We start from the raw sequence: 19,068 nt of genomic DNA on the forward strand, positions 1-19,068 counted from the left end.
CATTTCGAGCTTTTGCGCATTTCGACCATTTATCCATTTGACCTTTAGTCCATTCGATCTTTCTTCCATTTCACCATTTTGTCCAATCCGATCTTTTGACCATTTGATCTTTTGTTCATTTCAACATTTTGTCCACTTCGACCTTTCGTTCATCTATGATCAATTCGACTTGTTGACTCTTCGAGCATTTGTCCCTCTAAGTTCAATTCGAACTTTTGTCCATTCGACCTTCTGGCCATTCAACCTTATGTCCTTCGAACTGTTGTCCTACAAACAGAACTTCCAAGCTCCGACTAAATAAATTCAAGGAGATGTCCATGTTTCATCGCCGTTAATTACAATGACCATTTCTTCAATTTCCGACCAGTCGATAAAGAGTTGAAATATTCTATTATTTTCCTGAGTAAAATCGGTTATAGAGGTTCAGTATTTTCAAATATTATCATCCACTGCCCTTGAGTGATCTTATTTGCTGCTCGATTAAAAAACTGTCCAAACCGAAACTCTGTAGAATGCAGCCACCATACCAGTTCATACCGGTCGGTAAAGTACTAGGAACCCCCGCATCCAACCCAAAGCCCGGCGACACTCAAGCATTCGACCAAACGCACTTGAACGAAATGCAAAATTATACGTACTCATAATCCTGGTAAGTGGTAATTGCATATCATAAATTACTTCATTAAATAGGCACCCTCATCATCGCCATACGCAGAGTTGGAAACTGCTTTTGGTCGTCGTCATCGTCAAGCAAAAAAATCAAAATAAAAGCCTTGATTGCATTTGTATTAGTGTACACCACCCACCCACAGGGATCCACAAGCCATGCCGAGAGCTTCCAAAGCTGTGTAGGTGCGGTTAGCTTCTGAGCCTGCGTCATGTTTGCTTTCGCTTTCCTACATCCTTGACAGCGGTCCGACCGACGCGACGCGACGGATGCCTGTGGGGTGTGTGCGATGGTAGTTGTATGGCCACAGACTGCTGCTGCCGTCAGCCATCGTTGTCTCACGTGGTACAACGAATTTTCCAGGAGCGCAAACGAGAGTGAATTTCTCGTATACTTTCACTTTCGTTTTCTCTCACTCTCACCAGCAACTTCCAGGGAAAAGCACATACGTATATATGTAGGTAGGTATTGTGAAAGTGGGGTAAAATTCGCTTTCAAAAGGCCTCTAGACGGGACGGTCGTGGGGAAACCTCCGCACAGACACTATCTTACAGTAGCCCGATTCAAATGAAGCATATACCTCTGCTGGAGTGGTTTGGAGTGGTCGACGAGGTGGGTGTAAATGTGACGTAGTTGGAAAGCTATTTTCGGTTATGGTGACAATACCTTTAATTTTTTTTTATTTGTTTCACCGGCACTCTCCTTAAAATTCGTTACAATATAATAAGCAAGCTTGGTGGGTGGGCGATAGAAGCGAGGTGCCGAGGAAAATTGTTTCATATGTTGGAACATAACATGGGTATGACGATGTTGGAAATTGTTTGGGTAGGGCCTGCCTTATGATTTAAAAGTAGAAAACCACTTGAGCTTTAATTACCGGGAATTCTATTGAGGATGGTCTACTGCTGTGCGTGAGGGCCACATCCAATTCAACAGTTTGAAATGGAAAATGGGAATACAATTATGGCTCATGAATAATTGATACCGAAATGGAAGATGGAGATTAGATTTCGATTTATTTTTTCAAATGAAGGAAACATTTTCGGTTAAATGGTCGATTCGGCCAGAAAGGAAGCCGAGAGACTATCTGTAAAATTGTTAACCATCGTCGGCCATTGTAATTGTTATTCGGTGAAATGACTCATCCAATATTTTTCCTTCTACAGTACATTCAATTTCCACCAATCCAATCAATCCACCTTCCAACGAATTTTATTCCGGTTCATGCAGCAATCTAGCTGAAAGAAAAGGCAACCCGTTTGCCAAGCATTCAACGAAGCCATCTGCCCGAAAAGTTCCAGTTACTGAATTGGGTCGTGCTGTAAAAAGTGCTCATTTTCATCCCAAACGATTCCATCCCATTCCCACCGAAAATTTCCCAAATCCTCTGTGCACAGTGTAGTTTTATCGTCTTCCTTCGAGCTTCATTTGCTGCAAATTTTCCTTTCTAGAGCACCCTGATCTATCGTCATGACCATCGTACGACCGAAGGGAGTGAAAAATTCTTCGAATATTTCGGCAAAAGCTTGAAGTCTATATTTTATTGATTTATGGATTTGCTTGCACGGCTGACTGAGCTCGCCCCACAAATAAGAAAAGAAAAGTTTGCTCACAGCAGTAATTGGTGCTTTCTCCTCGCAACTTCTCCAAGAGAAAGAGATGTCGGGATCAGCAAATTGAATACCAAGAACAAGCGCGATGCTGGGAAAAATGGATCAACCCTAAGCTCAGTAGTGAATGGCGGCGGCTCTCGGAGTTGTACCTGCTTAAGCTTCGACACGAAATATTATCGCTGGCTGCTGGTGGGCTTGATTGAGCATCTGTCGTGCTTGCCACGTTTCCAGGAATTAATTTGATTCCAACCACTAAGCGATAATTCTTCGGAACAATGCCTGGCAGTTCAGGCGTTAGTTTCATTACGCAGAGGTAGAACGAGAAAAAGAAAGAGAGAGAGATGCTGCACGATTATTGGTGGCGAGACGGTGCTTAATTAAAAATCATGGGACAGAAGGAAAAGTCGAATTAAAGGAGAAAGGGATGGGATTTCTGGTGGTTTCTCACATCTTCCGAGATACTGAACCTTGGATGTGAGTTTGGTCATTTTCAAATATTTCATGGTGGATTTTATAAAATTTGTGTAGATCATCACTCTTTTACTGGAATATAGGAAATGGCTATTAATCGATATATCGATGTAGTGCCTATAATCGCACATCAGTTTTGAAATAACAACGCTATCCACTATCAAATGACATTTTCTGACATATCTATCTATCTGTCTAGCAGCGCCGGTGGTGTAGTGATAAGCGTGATTGCCTATCACCCAGCAGGCCTGGGTTCAATCCCAGTCGGCGCCGCCGGGATGCTCTAAGGCATAACATCTCTGATCACGGGGAGGGGAGTGGGGTAAGTAAAGCCGTTGGTCCCCGGTTCATGAGTTGATGGGTCGAAAGGTAGGGTCCAGGTGTGGAAACTGCCTCCCTGGCGTCGGTAGCATTGGTGCTCAGCACGGAAAACAAGATCGACGGAAAAACAAATCAAGGAAAAAAATTGCCATTCCATAGCAAAACGATATAGTGTTCCTAAGAATTTCGTAACAATTGGTAGTTTTGTTCCTTATCGAAAAACATTAGACCCGTATTTCTTTATTTTCTCATTAGGGTGACCATTTCCCTGTTGGCGTGGTCCAAAAAATCGATTTTTTTGGGCCACTTTGAATGATCAACATATCAAATGAAAGGTCATTAAAAATACTTTTCAGAAAAAAAATTAAAAGTTTTAAAAATTGATGTTTTGTATAGAAGAACTTTGATTGTATTTGTTTTTTTTTATGGTTTTGTAGACGTTTTTATATTTAAGTTTGAAAATTTAGGCTTTTCTTCACAACTTTAAACGATGTATTTTTCTTGGTTTTTGAGTTACGATTTTTTTAAATTATCAGGGAATCTACAATGGTGTACGAGTCCTTCGTATGAAGCTTAGTCGCCCCATTCCGTCAAGTGTAGCCATCGGTGGCAAAACCACGCTGATGACATACCGGAATAAGCCGAAAATATGTCGTCATTGCGGAGCAGCAGCCTATCCCAAACAAAATAGTACGAAGACTCCGAAAACAGCTAGTAACACCAAAACATCACCACAAGCAGCACTCAGCGGTCGAGTGATCCACGATTGAATGGAGACGAGTTTCCATCATTATCATCAGCATTGGAAGAAGAGAAATCGAACCTGGAGCTGGACTCTGCAAACGACCCAACGAAGAAACCGAAGGACTGCCTAATCTGAGTGGCTAGTGCGGAATCGATCACTTTCAATTATCAAGTTATTTTGCTTGAAAAATATTCATTTTCTTACTTTTGTTTACACGCTATTTCAAAACTATCCAAATTTGGTTAGAATCCACCCAGATCGGTCAAGGCTGAACCTACCCAAGGATGGGTAGACTGTGTTGGGAGTGACAAGTTGATAAATGAACAAAGTCGATCGGATTCATGTTAATGTTGTTCATTTGTTAACTTGCCACTCCCAACATAGTTTGCCCATTTTTGGGTAGGTTCAGTTTTGACCGATCTGGGTGGATTCTACCCAAGTTTGGGTAGTTTTGAGATACCGTGTACATCCTCTCAACACCGTTCCCTGAAATTTATTTGAGCAGTCAATTTGATATGCTCACGGATGATGAGAATAATCCATCAACTTGGTAAAATTCCAGTAAACTTTCCCGGCTTAATACCAAGAAGGAAAAGGGGTCCCCCATAGTGATAACCACTTCCGATTTCCATGCTCTTCGCACGGAACTTTTAAACTTCGTTAAATTCAAGTTTTCACTTCAAATTGGCCATGCCGTGGTGAATGCCGTGTATTGGCTGAAACCTTGGACGGATTCAAACGTGTTCTCAAGCATCTTAATGATAAGCAACACACAATTTTTCAGTTACGAAACCAAAACTGAACGTCTGTTCAAGGTTGTCTTGAAAGGTTTGCTCAGTGGTACATCCCTGGATCAGATCGAAGATGAATTGACAAAATTTCCAGTCAACCAGCCAGTCAAAGTAATCAAAATGAAAATGAAATCAATGATTTTTATTCAGTTCACTTCCTGTCTAGTGAACTAAACAAACTTAAGACCTTTAAAAAACTGCAAGGGACAGCCCTGTGGGGTTGTACGCAATGGTGACGTAAGACTACGTGGTCTTATATAATAAATGTTATTTGTTAACTGTAGCAGGAGCATGTGTTTTGAGTAGGAATAGGAATTTGAGCGGGGTTCTATCTGTTTATCGAAGTTTTCAGACAATGCTTGACATTTACCACTTTTTCAATAGTTTCTTGTAAAAATCAACAGTCGAAACCTTTTCCATTTGCCATCGATGCGTAGAAACATTTCTGATCGATTGGTGACAAAATTATTGAAATTGGTGCAGGGGCAGCTGAGTTATTAACGTTCAAAATCTTTCATAATTTCGTTACATGATCCATTTTCGGTTTTCACAAAGTGTACCCCCATACAGAAATCACAGACGTAGTCCTACGTCAAAAGGTAGCCTTATGCTCCATGTCCGAGTCTTCGACGATTTCGTACAGACTTAACTTATTTTTAAAGCAGTGCCTAGTAATATTAAAATCGAAATCGTCACAAACAGCATTAAAAGCTCTAACTAGTCCTGTTACTGGGAACGACGATAAGGACAGAGTAATAGAGTAATGGGTTTTTGCATGTTGGTGATGTTATTTTCAAAAGAACTGTAGTGACGAGAGGTGTGTAGTTGGTCAAAACGGCCCAAGCAGAGGTTTAAAGGAGTTGGGGTGAGTAATTCATTTATCACACAAATATTGGTCAAAAGTTTATGTTAAAAAAAATGCAGTTAATAACATAAACTTTTATATGATTTGTAGTATTAAGTATTAAGATATTATATATAATATCAATTTCACATTAGAATCATTAATGACCCTATATTCAATTACAATGGGGAAGGGGGATAAAGGGTATCAGACAAATTGTAGGCTGGAGGAGGGAGTCGTTAGTTATGCCTTCTTTGATGGAAATTCTTGAATCGATATTATCGAGGGTATAGTTATCTTCTAACAGTCTACAGTGAGTCTGATGCACCCTATTTCGAACAAACCACCAGACGGAAATCTTAATGTGTATTGCATTCTATGTATGTCCTGTAATAAGAGCGTTCCGTTGGAAGGAGATTCTCTATCCCTACAGTGGATATCGTGTAAGTGCATCAGCTTACAGGTCCACACCTCCGTTTTTGGCCCTTCACACAACGGAACAGTAAAGATTGCAGGGTTGCATAGTCTGATCTTGCCATTAAGAGGAACCGTAGGTTATGGCAAGTCCTGCACTGGTGGTGGCTTCTAATCACATCACATCACATCACGATTTTTTGAAATTATCATGTTTAGTGGTTCTCAGAATTTCGTAGCAATTGGTAGTTCTGTTCGTTATCGAAAAATATTAGACCCGTATTTTTTTTCATTAGGGTGCCCATTTCTATGTTAGGGTGGTTCAAAAATCGTTTTTTTCTATTTTTTCCAAAATGACATTTTGTTTAAAAATCAAAACTTTTGAACCACTGGGCCGATTCGAATGATCATTACGCTCATTACTCCATTACGACTAGATTACTCTGCGTCTCCATTGATACATATCGAATGTTACATGGCTACGTTACTAGCTTATTTCAATTTCTGATCCTAGACTAGACTTTTCTAAACATGATAATTACAAAAAATCGTTACTCAAAAACCAAGAAAAATAAATCGCTGATTTTTTGATATGTTGTGTAGAAAAGTCTAAATTAAAAAAAAAATATAAAAACGTGTTACGCCCATTGTCTACAAACCATGAAAACCATAAAAAAAAAACAAATACAATCAAAGTTCTTCTGTACAAAACTCCAATTTTTGAAACATTTTATATTTTTTTTCTGAAAAGTATTATAACCTTTCATTTGATATTTTGATCATTCAAATCGGCTCAGTGCTTGAAAATGAAAGATTTTTAAAAAAAAAATGTCATTTTAGAAAACAAATCCACTTTAACATGGAAATGGCCACCTTATTGAGAAAATAAAGAAATACGGGTCTAATGTTTTTCGATAAGGAACAAAACTACCAATTGTTACGCAATTCTGAGAACCACTATATCGTTTTGCTATGGAATGGCTGTATATACCCTTTTTTATAAGAAGGGTAAAATCGGAGATGGTAAATATCACGACCGTCATGTGACAATGAAAAAACAGGCTCTCTCACTATCACGAGACGATACTACCTATCATTGACTTTCCTATTCATTTTTCAATGATCAAGCATGCATGAGAATAATTCTAGATAAACATTTCAAAAGGACCTATCTGCATTGATCGATGCTCTTTATCGACTTTCTCTTTCGTCAATAACTCAGTTGCAAAACTTTTCCCTGTTGTATTTTACGTTGCTAGATAAGAACCTCCTTTTTTAAACTATGTGGTAGAATTAGCGCGAAATCTGTTTGCATAGCAGTGGTTATGAAAAGAGAAAGTCGATGAAGAGAATCGATCAAAGCAGATAGGACCATTTGAAATGTTCATCGAATTATTCTTATGCGGTTTTGGCATTAACATTTCTAACTGATTTAGATGAATTCAAGCAAGCAACCGTGTGTAATTGGTAGAGTGAATATATGATTAAGATTTCCTCGGAACTAGTAACATTAATAGAAATAAATGAGCTAGTAATTACAATGAACACAACACTGTCACGGTCTGTCATGACAAAAAATTCGATGAGATTTTGAAGAAAATCTCTGTCATCATTTTCTCATCCGATGATAGTGACAGAAGTATCTCTGTAAATATCGCGTGAGATCTTTAATTTTAAATGACATTTGCCAGCACAAATATGCCAAAATAGTATTACAAACACTTAATGAAAAGGGCTTAAATTACCTTAAAGTGCAAAAAAAAGGACGTAAATCACGAAAATGGTTTTGAAATGCGTAGCTTGTAAAAGTCGACTAAAACGCCAAAACTATCTAAAATGCACAGACGTCCAGATTGGGAATTTAGCAGGAAATATGCATTTAGAGCCTCAAATTGAAACATTAGAGAAAAAGTGTCTTCGACAAAGTTGTTCCTTATAGTAAGGCATTTTGGTGTCAACAAATGCTAACGTTTTTTAGCGGATTTAAAAAAATCGCCAGAATTGAACTTTTAAATTCCTATGCAAAACAATGATATCTACAGAATAACATTCGAGACCTCGGATCAAGATATTATTTGAAGATTGTATGAGAAAATTTTAGGTAAAGGCTGTTTTTCACATTCTTGAAATTATCGAAAGTTCAAACATGGCGTTATTTTCAAGATCTCATGGGGCTTGAACAAAACTTGAGACTTCTGGCACGTTGGAGCTTTATTCAGAAAATAATGCTGATAATGCCAAATGAGTTTTTTGGAGGATTCCAAAGAAATTTTACTGAAATATAAGTTCCAGGTAATTTTGCGAAGTATTTCAATAAAATTGTCAGGAGATCTAAAAATTAACTCCAAGTAGTTCTGTAGAGACTATTATGGGTAGTATGAGTAGAATTCCATAGGGGTTACCCCTAGCTCAGTCGGTAAAGGCGCAGCTACAAAGCAAGACCATGCTGGAGGTGGCTGGGTTCGATTCCCGGTCCGGTCTAGGAATGTTTCAGGTTGGAAAATTTCTCGACTTCCCTGGGCATAAAGTGTGATTGTACTTGCCACACAATTATACTAATGAAAAAAATTGCTCTGTGGAAGTGTATCTAGAATACTAAGTTAAGAACGGGCAATAAGCTAATATGCGATAAACAATAAGCTTGAAATGCGAAGAAGAAGAAGAAGAAGAAGAAGAAGAAGAAGAAGAAGATGAAGAGTAGAATTCCAGGGAATTCTTAAGCAAATATGAAGGATTTTCAGGGAGCATTTTAAGGAAATTCGGAAGAGCGTTCAACCGAACTCTACGACAAACATAATGGTGATATCCCATTATACACATCATATGAAAATCCTGACACTACCCCTAATGATCAACTACGGCTGAACATAACTTAAATGTCAATCAAACTATCAAAGAGATTTCTGAGGAGCGCTTCAAAGGAATATCGAAAATAATTCCAAGAGAAAATACTTCTGAAAAAAACTCACAAAAATTCTTTGCAGAACTTGAAGCTAGTTTGAAGATAATTTGAACGAAATTATTAAGAAAATTTCAACGAATTTACGAGAGCGCTGCAAGAAAATAATTCACATGGTATTTTGAGCATATTTCCAAATTTCCTTGCAAATTTTGGTGTGGTTATCATTAAGAAATTTACAAAAGGAATTCTATGAAAGGTTCAAGTGCTTTCCAAAGAGAATTTCAAGAAAACTCCAAGAGATTATCTCAAGGGCATTTGGAGAAGAATTTCAACGGAGTTCTGAGATAAATTCTCATGGAATTTCGAGATATGATTCTGTGACCTAAAACATTTTCAAGGTTCTGAAAATTAACAAAAAATATTCAGAATGACATGACATGAGACAAGTTAACAAAAAACTACTTGAGACAAGTTAACAAAAAAAACTTCAAGGAACAGCCCTATGGGATTGTACGCAATGGTCTGCGTAGTCGTACATAATAAATCTTATTTGTCAACTGAAGCAGGAGCTTGTGTTTTGTGTAGGAATAGGAATTTGAGCGCGGTTTTCTCTGTTTTTACTCTTAAGTATGACGCGCTTGACATAGATGGCCCACAGCGGCTCACGAGGAGCTACTGATTCCGATCAATAGCGGTGCGGCTTCTTCCTCCTTCTATGCATACTCATGTGGGCTGCAGTTCGTTGCTTGCGGGGAGCCTTTCGTTGTGTACTGGAAACTACTACTGCTACTCACCACGCGGCGATTGAATTGAACTTTGGATGGAATTAAACTTTGAAGACTGTGTTAGGGAAATAGATTTTCGCAGGCAATCGGTGATAATTTTAATTACCATAGTAACAGTTGCACATTCGTGCAATTTTCAATAGTGACAATTTGAAAAATGATTAACTTCAACAGATGCGTAGAAATATTTCTGATCGATTGGTGATAAAATTATTGAAATTGGTCCAGGGGCAGCTGAGTTATTAACGTTCAAAATCTTTCATAATGTTGTTACATGTTTCATTTTCTGTTTGCACAAAGTGTACCCCCACATAGAAATCACAGACGTAGTCCTACGTCAAAATCACGTTTCTAAGGCTTTGAAATTGTAAAGGATTCTCACTGGAATCATTTTGCAAATTTATCACGATCTTGGACTTGACAAATTTTCGAAACTCTGAAACATTGCTAATTTGTTGATATTTCGATAAAAATTGAAAACTGGAAGAAATATGACCGATTCCGTGCGTGTATGTCATCCTCTATCCCTCACCCAGCCGGGGGCGTTATGGTGCCTTTTATGTTGTGAAGACTAGTACTTGAAGTACTAGTAAGTGAGGGTAACTTTTGATACAAGACAGGGTGTCCTCAGCAAGTTAACGGAACAGGATGCACTAGATATCCACAATAGGTACAGCAAAATATCACATAGACGCCCTAATTCACATTTACTACTCAGGGGGTAGAAGGTCAAGAAGAGCCACCGCCGCCAACTGAAGCTTGAACCGGGTACCTGGGACTCCCACGATATACCCTCGGCAATGTAGTGTCGGCCTAAATGCCACTAATTTGGGCCCATACATAAATTCAGCAATCGACTAAATTTTCAATAGCGACCAAAAATATCCAGTAGTACCGTCCCAATGACACGTTCATCTAGACAACATTGATAAATAGGAGAGTTTTAGCGATGGGCCCAATCTTAGATCCATAGGCCAACATTAGAGCCATTTCCCCTATCACTTTTCTTCGCTCTTCTTTTTCAAGTCACTCTGTGCACAAAAGCAATGCACATCGCAAAAACCTAACAATAGATCAGTGCGGTCGAGTCACACCGGCAACATAGGGAAGCAAGAGTACACCAGGCACCTAAGCAACAGGGGGGGGGGGGGAAACATCAGCACAATCCATTCCAAATCCATTTATTAGAGAGATATTAGAGAATATCCGGCTTAGAATTTATATTAACATTATTAACTCGCGGTTTACTCGAGGTTAGGAGGCTGAAAATTTTGAGGAAAGGATCAGAGGATGGGAATGAAGCTTCACAGTCTCATCAGTGAATTGTCACCGGATAGTTATCGGTTACGTAGTTTCACAGTTGTTAATTGAGAGCTTTCTAAGCCTGTACCATTTTTTGCATTAGTATGATTGCGAGGCAAGTACAGCAATACCCTATGACCTGGGAAAGCGAGAAAGTTTTAAACCCGAAAAATTCCTAAACCGGATATGGAATCGAACCCAGCCACCTCCAGCATGGTCTTACTTTATAGCTGCGCCTTTACCGACTGAGCTAAGGGAAGCCCCTTTATCAGTAATTTTCTCACTTCAATATCTTGAACAGAAAACAGAAAGTTTTGGAAAAGAAGTACGAAACCTTTTAAGCTCCACTCGTCAAGAGTCTTCAAGGACAACGACGTTTCAGTCGCTCTTAAGTGTTTGGGTGATTTTTTCTATCGAAACTTGGACGTCGTCAGCACAGCAATACGAATTCCACGAATTTCCTTTCCTTTGCCGTCGTGACTATAAAATAATGTTTTAAATCCAGACCGAGTATTTCCGATGGAACAACCTTCTTGCATCCCTTCAGCAGATGCCCCAGAGAACCTCCACCGTGGTGCTGACATTGATTGTTATGCCGGTCGTTAGCTTTGTTGTACATATATATATTTTTTACTCCTCACATCGTTATTTTTGCCATGTAAGCAAACAATTCATCTGAAAAGCCATAAATCCGGTGACATTTTCCGGCGTAAATGGGTGTTACACCCCTCCACTCCGAAGGTCTTTTTTCATCAATAGAGAAGAAAAAGGCTCACATTTGCTACGTGTGTCAACCCACAGGAAAAGCTCCAGTCACCGATTGGTAGGAGTTAATAAAATGTCACCGTTAAAATATGACACATTCTGTGGCGTTAATTCGATGGAAAATGACTGCTGGGGGGAGGTGACACAAAAAGCGAAACTGTGGCACTCGATCTCGAAAAAGGTGCGGGCTGGGAGTGAAAGTATGAAACGCATTTATCATTTTCCTAGCTCACTTCCTTCGAAGGAAAGGCGCAACCGATTGAAGCCTGGAAGCTTTCTCACCAGAGTGATGGGGTGCTGTGCTGCGCTGTGTCTATGGCACAACTTTGCCAAGGACCAAGTTTTGGCTTCATTTAGACGGGATCGATATAAGACGACCGATAGCAAATCCCATTGAGAGGATTATCTGGTTCCCAACCGAGTTTGGGTGGTGATCCAGATGGTAGGAATTAGATGTAATGAACAGAATTTGGCTATCTGATAAGGATGATGGACACTGGCAATGAACAGTGGAACATTGGTGACATATTTCTGTCATCGAGTATTAATTTTGATGAACAACCAAGCGCCTGGTGGTGGAGTTCGGTGTTGATGGATGACCGAAGGAAACATTGTGATTGAATCGTTTGGGTGATAAATTTTCACTGTGTAGTCATTAGTTAGCTGACAGCGTGGAGATGAGCAATTGGATTTGTTAGCAGACGAAATGATTGCCTCCGACGGTTGTTTGGTGAGGGTAGTTTGTTGACGAGATTGCGATTCATCTAGTTTCAAGAGGCCCATAAATAAACAGATTTCAACTTAACGAAAACGTATGCCATAGACATCTGCTGTCTGTTGTCTGGTAGTGCTGTGGATCTGAGTTGGTCTCAGGGTTCGAGACTGGCTGCGGATTTGTTTTCAATTCCAATCCGATCCGTTGCAAGAATTGCTATAAAATCATAAATGCATCCTTCTAAGGACGTCAACTTGCTTTTCCTACCCGTCACATTTTGAGGCTTCCCGTGACCGCAAGAATGTTACCCGTCCGGAAGCAATGGGAATCTTTTAGATACAAAAGTCTTCCTCCCGACCGAATCCCAGAGAGCTCGTTTAATCAAATCATTGCCCCACTTTTCATACATACATCAACCCAGATTCAACCCCACTCGTCTTGACGGAGGCAGCATAGATATCCTTTCTCAATTTTCCCAAAATCCTCCAAACATTGTGACACTCCACAGTAACTTACTGGTCAGGACTCAACCCAAAGCGGTACGCGTGTGGGTGTGGGTGTCATTCTTGATTTGCATGATCCCTTTCTCCCACTGCACAGCACACGCTATCAAAAGTTCGACTTCCGAAAAAAAACCCGAAACTTCCTGCAAAGAATGGTTGTGCAAGGACCAAAAGTCTTATCACTAAATACTGATGAGAGTGGCATAGGATTCCAAAAGGAGGGGGCTTATTTGAATGTTTATTCTTTTGTTTTGCTGCCGCCGCCGCCGTCGCCGGCGTCGTCGTCTCCGTTCGGAAGTAGTGTGAGGACAAACTTTTTTTTCACATTTCCCGGAAGGAATTTGAAGGCGGATGTGTGCGAGGAAAACACGTGCAAGTTTCAAATTGTGACGCTCCATGATAGGAATCATTTTTCATCTACTACGTGAGGGTGGTACTCCACAGTCAGGAAGAACATTTTTCTTTTGAATTCTTCAAGATCCCTTTCTTGGCACCACCCACCCGAGGGGTTTGGTGCGCTGTGAAGGTCGTCGTTTGTAAAAATTATGCTAATAAGATTTATAATTTGGCCTCTATTCATAACCTCTTTTTTCTGCGCAGCAGTGGAGTCCTTGTTTTCGTTGCCTTCGTAACAACTTTTGACCATAAAAAAGAAGAATGGATCGTTTTGTTCGCAAGTAGGGGGAGGGGTCTTGTGTTCTAGAACAGTTTTTTTTTTTTTATTTGGTGAAGTGATCAAATATAACTGTGGAAAAAAGGTTGAGTTGATAAAGAGATAAGTAGCTTATAAAGGCGAATTTGGCTCACCCACTAGCGAGCATTGATTGAGTATGGCGGATGGAGAGATATGTTGATAAATCGATCCGGGGCAGTCAAATTTATATTTATTTGCAAATCGATTCACAAATTGCTGTTCGAGTTAGGGATGATTTAATGGTGATTGCCTGTTGCAAGAAATAGGTGGAGTATTTGGGTGAATTATTATTCATCATCATCATAATTTTAAGAAAAATTGGGTCATCTTTATAACTGGGCAACCACAAGAGTCTTCATTAGAACTCCAGCAAAAATTGAGGATAAGCTCAAGTGACATGTAACTCAGTAGGTACATGATTAAGAAGATTCTAAAAGAAGATTCTAAAAGAAGCTTCTTTTGAAAGCTCATTCTGGAAGCTTGCCCGTCGCTCCGCTCCTCCGACTACAAAAAAAACACGGATTTGACAGTAAATCAGAGTAGCTACGTAGTAAAGGAGCAATTTCCAATAGCTTTCGGGTGGTTGTTTTGTCCCAAAAGGGTCGACTTACTACGGTGGACTCCCGAGTCAGGTAAGATAACCCTTTCCTTGGGACCAGTTATATCCCGGAACACCCAAAACCGGGTTCCAAAGACCTAAATGTGACCAATATTGACACTATTTAAAATTTCAATTATTTCAGTGCAATGTTATAAAAATGTAAACCATGGATAAGATGTTTAAGAAAATATATGTAAACTGTAGATGTAGGAAAATTTTTGAAAGAATTTTTTTTAAGTTTTTGGATTTAGACGGATCTCACAGGTTCTGGGAATTAACAATCTGTCAAGATACTGTGATTAACAAACTAATTATTTCAAGATTCCTGACAAAGGTAATGTTGAATGATTCTGGCAATACGAAAGCAAAAATTCAAGATTAGGGCACTTGTTAAAAAATTTCTAATGAGCAGTTCCTGGCCAAATAGCATTAAAAATAAATTTTGGACTCTACCTTCTCATTCACATGATGAACATTTCAAATGGTTCTATCTGCTTTGATCGATTCTCTTCATCGACTTTCTCTTTTTATAACCACTGATATGCAAACAGATTTTGCGCTAGTTCTACCACATAGTTTGATAAAAGAAGTTCTTATCTAGCGTCCAAAACGGCAAACACAACAGGGAAAGGTTTTGCAGATGAGTTATTGACGAAAGAAAAAGTCGATGAAGAGAATCGATCAATGCATATAGGACCTTTTGAAATGTTTATCTTTAGATTTGCCCATTTTAAATCTAACATTTTTTATTAAACAGAGTTTTTAATATTTATTAATAAATATAGTCGCATGAAACCGTCACTTGTAATCGTCTAAAGTGATTCTAGTACGCTTAAGTAAAAAATCCAATTAAAGTGTTAAAAACTCCTCCTAAAAGTGTCTTTCAGTGCGAACATTTCAAAGAGGCGAAATTGTATTTGTAAACAATGACTTTAGTTGTCAATTTCTCGCGAATAAAAGCTAAAAGAGACGGGCTTTTATTTATAATTACGCCCTCTTGAAATGTTGGCACAGCTTTGTTCATTAATTTTGATTTTTCATAATAAAAAAAATTGCTTATAAAAAATGCAAAATTTTTAAATGCTGAAAGCTAAACTTCAAAAATCTTAGAACCACAACATTTGAATAAATATTATAACTATTTGTTAGTACAATCACTTTTTTCAAACTTTGGCACTAAAAACCACATTTGCAGCCAATGGCGTAGTCAGGATTGCTATTTAAAAGGGGAGAAGTTGTTAAAATCACGTGATTAAAGCAAAACAATTATTTATGCTATAAAATTTGATATCTGCGTTTTGTTTTTCATACCAGTGGAAGCTAACTAATTTGCCTTGAAGTTCCTTGATATTCCTTGAAGATCCCGTAATTTTGCTTAAGTTTTAGAAACTTCGCCTAAAAATTATATTTTTTTCTGAACTTCTCTGGACATCCATGAAGTTTCCTAAAATTTCGGAATATGTCGGAGATGAACTAGCCAAAGGCTAAAAATCTCCTTAATAAAGAATTAAAAAAAAATCTCGGAATATCACATAATTCCATGGAACCCCATGAAACTTCCTACAATTTACCATAAATTAAAGGAACTGCTATTAAGATCTCTAAGCGTCCTTGAAGTACTCGGAACTTCCCTGAATATAATGAAACTTTCTAAAAACCTTTTCAGAAGTTCACTGATCTTCGCTAAGGTTCCAGCTCTTTCTGAAGTTTTTGAAACTACCATGACAATCACGAAATTCCCTTGAAATCGGCTCTTGATGTTCATGTTTCTATTCATATTTTTAATGAAACTCTCGGAACTTTATAAATTGTCTGAGTTTCGTGGAATTTCCTGCAATTTCCTTGTAATTAATTGAATTGCCCTTACACCCTAAAGTTCTTTGAATTCTCCTGAAGTTCGTGGTACTGCTCTGAAATAAATGAAGCTGTTCCAAAAGTCCTTCAAACCTCCCTCGTGATCTCTGGGCTTCTTTTTAGTTCCCAAATGTTCATTGAAGTTTTCTTAAGTTCTCTTAAGCTTTCAGGACTACTTTGAAACTTTTTAGGATTCTCGAAATTTTCTTGAATTTATCGGAACGTGCGCTTAAAACTTCTCCAAAAGTCTGGAATATTCCTGCAGTTGTTGGAACTGCCCATAAGATCTCTGTAATTCCCCTAAGTTCTCTAGACTTAGCTTATCTGAAGTACTTGGAATCCCTAATTTCTATAAGTTTTTTCTTCATCGCTAAAGTTCTCCGTGCATTCTGCATCTCAGTTTCTGCAGCTTTTTGGTATTTGAATTTCGATACAGTTGAAGATCTTTAGAATAAAACCTGATCATCCTGAAGACTTGACAAACAATCCAGAAATAAACTTGGGGAAAATTCATCCCAGAACTCTAATAAAAGTTCTATCCACAACTTGGGGCAAGTTTTTCCCAGAACTGAAGGGAAGTTCTTCCCAGAATTTTATAAAAGATTTTCCCAGAACTCCAGGGAAAATTTTCCCAGTACTTTTGAGATGTTCTTCCCAGAAAATCAAGGAAGTTCTTCCCATTGGAAAATAATCCCACAAAGTTTAGCATAACTCACGGTTTCCTATTGTAGGCAAGCTAGTTTGATTTCCTGGTAAACTGCTAAAAATGGCATGCTAATATATATTTTCACTGACCAGGAAACTTTCACTATGTAAGATCTCCATGATATTCAATATAAATAAAAGTGCTTTCGGACCTGGTCGGAAGCAATTTTCAGAGAAAGTTCTAGAGAAACTGCCAAAGGATGTCAAAAGATACGTCCATGGCAAGGACTCCTGGCGAAAGTGAGAAGGAGCTTCCAGGATAAAACGCTAGAATCTTCCGGAGGAAGTCTGGGGGGAAAAATCACGGATGATGTCAGAAGAAGCTTCCGAAGAATACGGAAGAAAGTTGTAGGAACCTGTCTACATGGTGACTAACAAATCCCGGTTAAAATTTCTCCCGGTTATTCCCCGTTTTTCCCTTCAATTTAGGAAATTTTCCCGGATGTGCGATATACATTTATGTTAAGCATAAAATCAAATGCGATTGAGCAGGAGCGATCACTAGGTTAAGTAGGTCAACACTAAGACAGCAGCATTTTTTCTGGAGCTTGAATTTTGTCGAACGCAGATCAGCCTTGAAAATGTATCCGGACAAATTCGCTCAACAATTTAAAGGACTTTATTTGATTGTTCTTAAGCATTTCCTTTAAATTCACAGAGTTCTTTTCAGAAATATTCTTACAAATATATAAGATTCTCTCTGGGAGTCTCTTGAACATCCCTTTATAACTTTCTTTATAAACATTAATGAAATTCATCCTTAAACTTAGATTCTCTTCTAATTTTAAACATTTTCTACGAATTCACTGAAGTTTCCTTTAATTTTTATATAAATTCAAATTATTTCTCCTTAGAATTCACATACAATGCACCTCAGAACTGTCTTAAAAGTTTGCTCAAAATTTTCTTGGAGTTATAATATAAATTCTTCTGAAAATCCACTTGCACACTTGGAAATTTTGGAATACAAGCCTATTCTTCATCAACATATCAACTCATAGCTTAATCTCATTGCACGTATCATTATTTTTGACTTGCAAACACACAGATGCATGTGTTTTCTCGTCTGTGCTGTTTTCTATTCCTGACCAACAGTTTTGTTCCCTGTTCTCAGTGATGCAAAATATCATGACGCTCACGTGACACTCGTCTACGCATCAACCGACTATCGCTGACAGAACGTTTTGTCACGCAGTGAGAGGTAGAGCCATTGCAAACAACAATCACGCTGCTGTCGGTCGGTCGCTGCTCACAAGCAAAACGTTACACTCGCTGCTGATGATGAAAAGCACAACGAAAACAGTGAAAACTACTGCAGTACGATCATGAGAAAAAGCGAAACGACAGAAATGCCTACGCATTCCAAGTTCGTCTCGGCAGGCGCGACTGTGTGAGTTACAAACAAAGCAGGCAACATTAAACGGAAGCTGTTGGGATCACTCATTAACACACTTACAATAGCAAGCAAAGCAGCAACTGCTTCAAAACGAGTACAGATGAGTGTCGTGATTGTCGGGAATGACCAGATCGGTGATGGATCACCACCGAAGACGACATTCACCAGTTACTTTTTACTTCTTTCGTCAACTTGATGGATGGTCATGGAGAGAGCTTCGACGAGCACATTGATAGGTATGTACAAAGCGTTACTACCATCAGCTCTTTGACGATCGTGATTGTGATAGGTCGCAGCTCTGCCTGCTCTTCTTCCCCACGCTGATTTTGCCCACTATCTGGTTAATTGATTCACTCGAAAATGAACGAATCTAGGAGAGCTCCTAGGTAATTTGGAGGAGAATTTCAAGGGAAATGTGAGCAGAAAACTATTGGCAGCTCTTACCGAATTCCATGGTTGATTTGATTAGAAATCGAAGGTTATTCCAAGAAGAAGTTCATGAAATCTCGTGAATTTCGAGAAAAATTCTGGAGATAACAACAAAGAAATCCAGAGGAGTTCAACAAATTAAATTCTAAAGGAATAAAATCTTGAGGAAAATTCCAATGTAAATCGGAAGAGAAATCCAAGGGAGTTTTGAGGAGAGTTTCAAGGGAATTTTAAGGTGGGTTCTGAGTTCCAAAGTGAGACACGAGTGGCACGATCTTCAGGAAGTCCATCCAGCTTCTTGGCTTCGCCGATGACATCGACATCATGGCACGGAGCTTTGAGACGATGGCGGAAACGTACATCAGACTGAAGCTGGGTGGATTGGACTTGCCATCAACGCATCGAAGACGAAATACATGAGAGAGGTTCTAGGGAAGACTGTGTATTAGCCTCCTACCCCGAGTTCAGATTAACAGTGACGAAATCGAAGTTGTCGGCGAGTTCGTGTATTTGAGCTCACTGGTGACCGCCGAAAATGATACCAGCAGAGA

The 19,068-nt window shown here is 38.9% G+C and overlaps 1 protein-coding gene across 2 annotated transcripts in view; it reads right to left on the reverse strand.

The window, feature by feature from the left end:
• The window catches only part of sima (similar), a 576,195-nt gene that overhangs the window by 276,199 nt on the left and 280,928 nt on the right, over window positions 1-19,068 (reverse strand). The window lies entirely within an intron of this gene.

Source organism: Ochlerotatus camptorhynchus, unplaced genomic scaffold (genome assembly GCF_037179485.1).
Source record: "Ochlerotatus camptorhynchus isolate MF236.1 unplaced genomic scaffold, CSIRO-AGI_Acam_v1.1 ptg000170l, whole genome shotgun sequence".
NCBI classification, from domain to species: Eukaryota; Metazoa; Arthropoda; class Insecta; order Diptera; family Culicidae; genus Ochlerotatus; species Ochlerotatus camptorhynchus.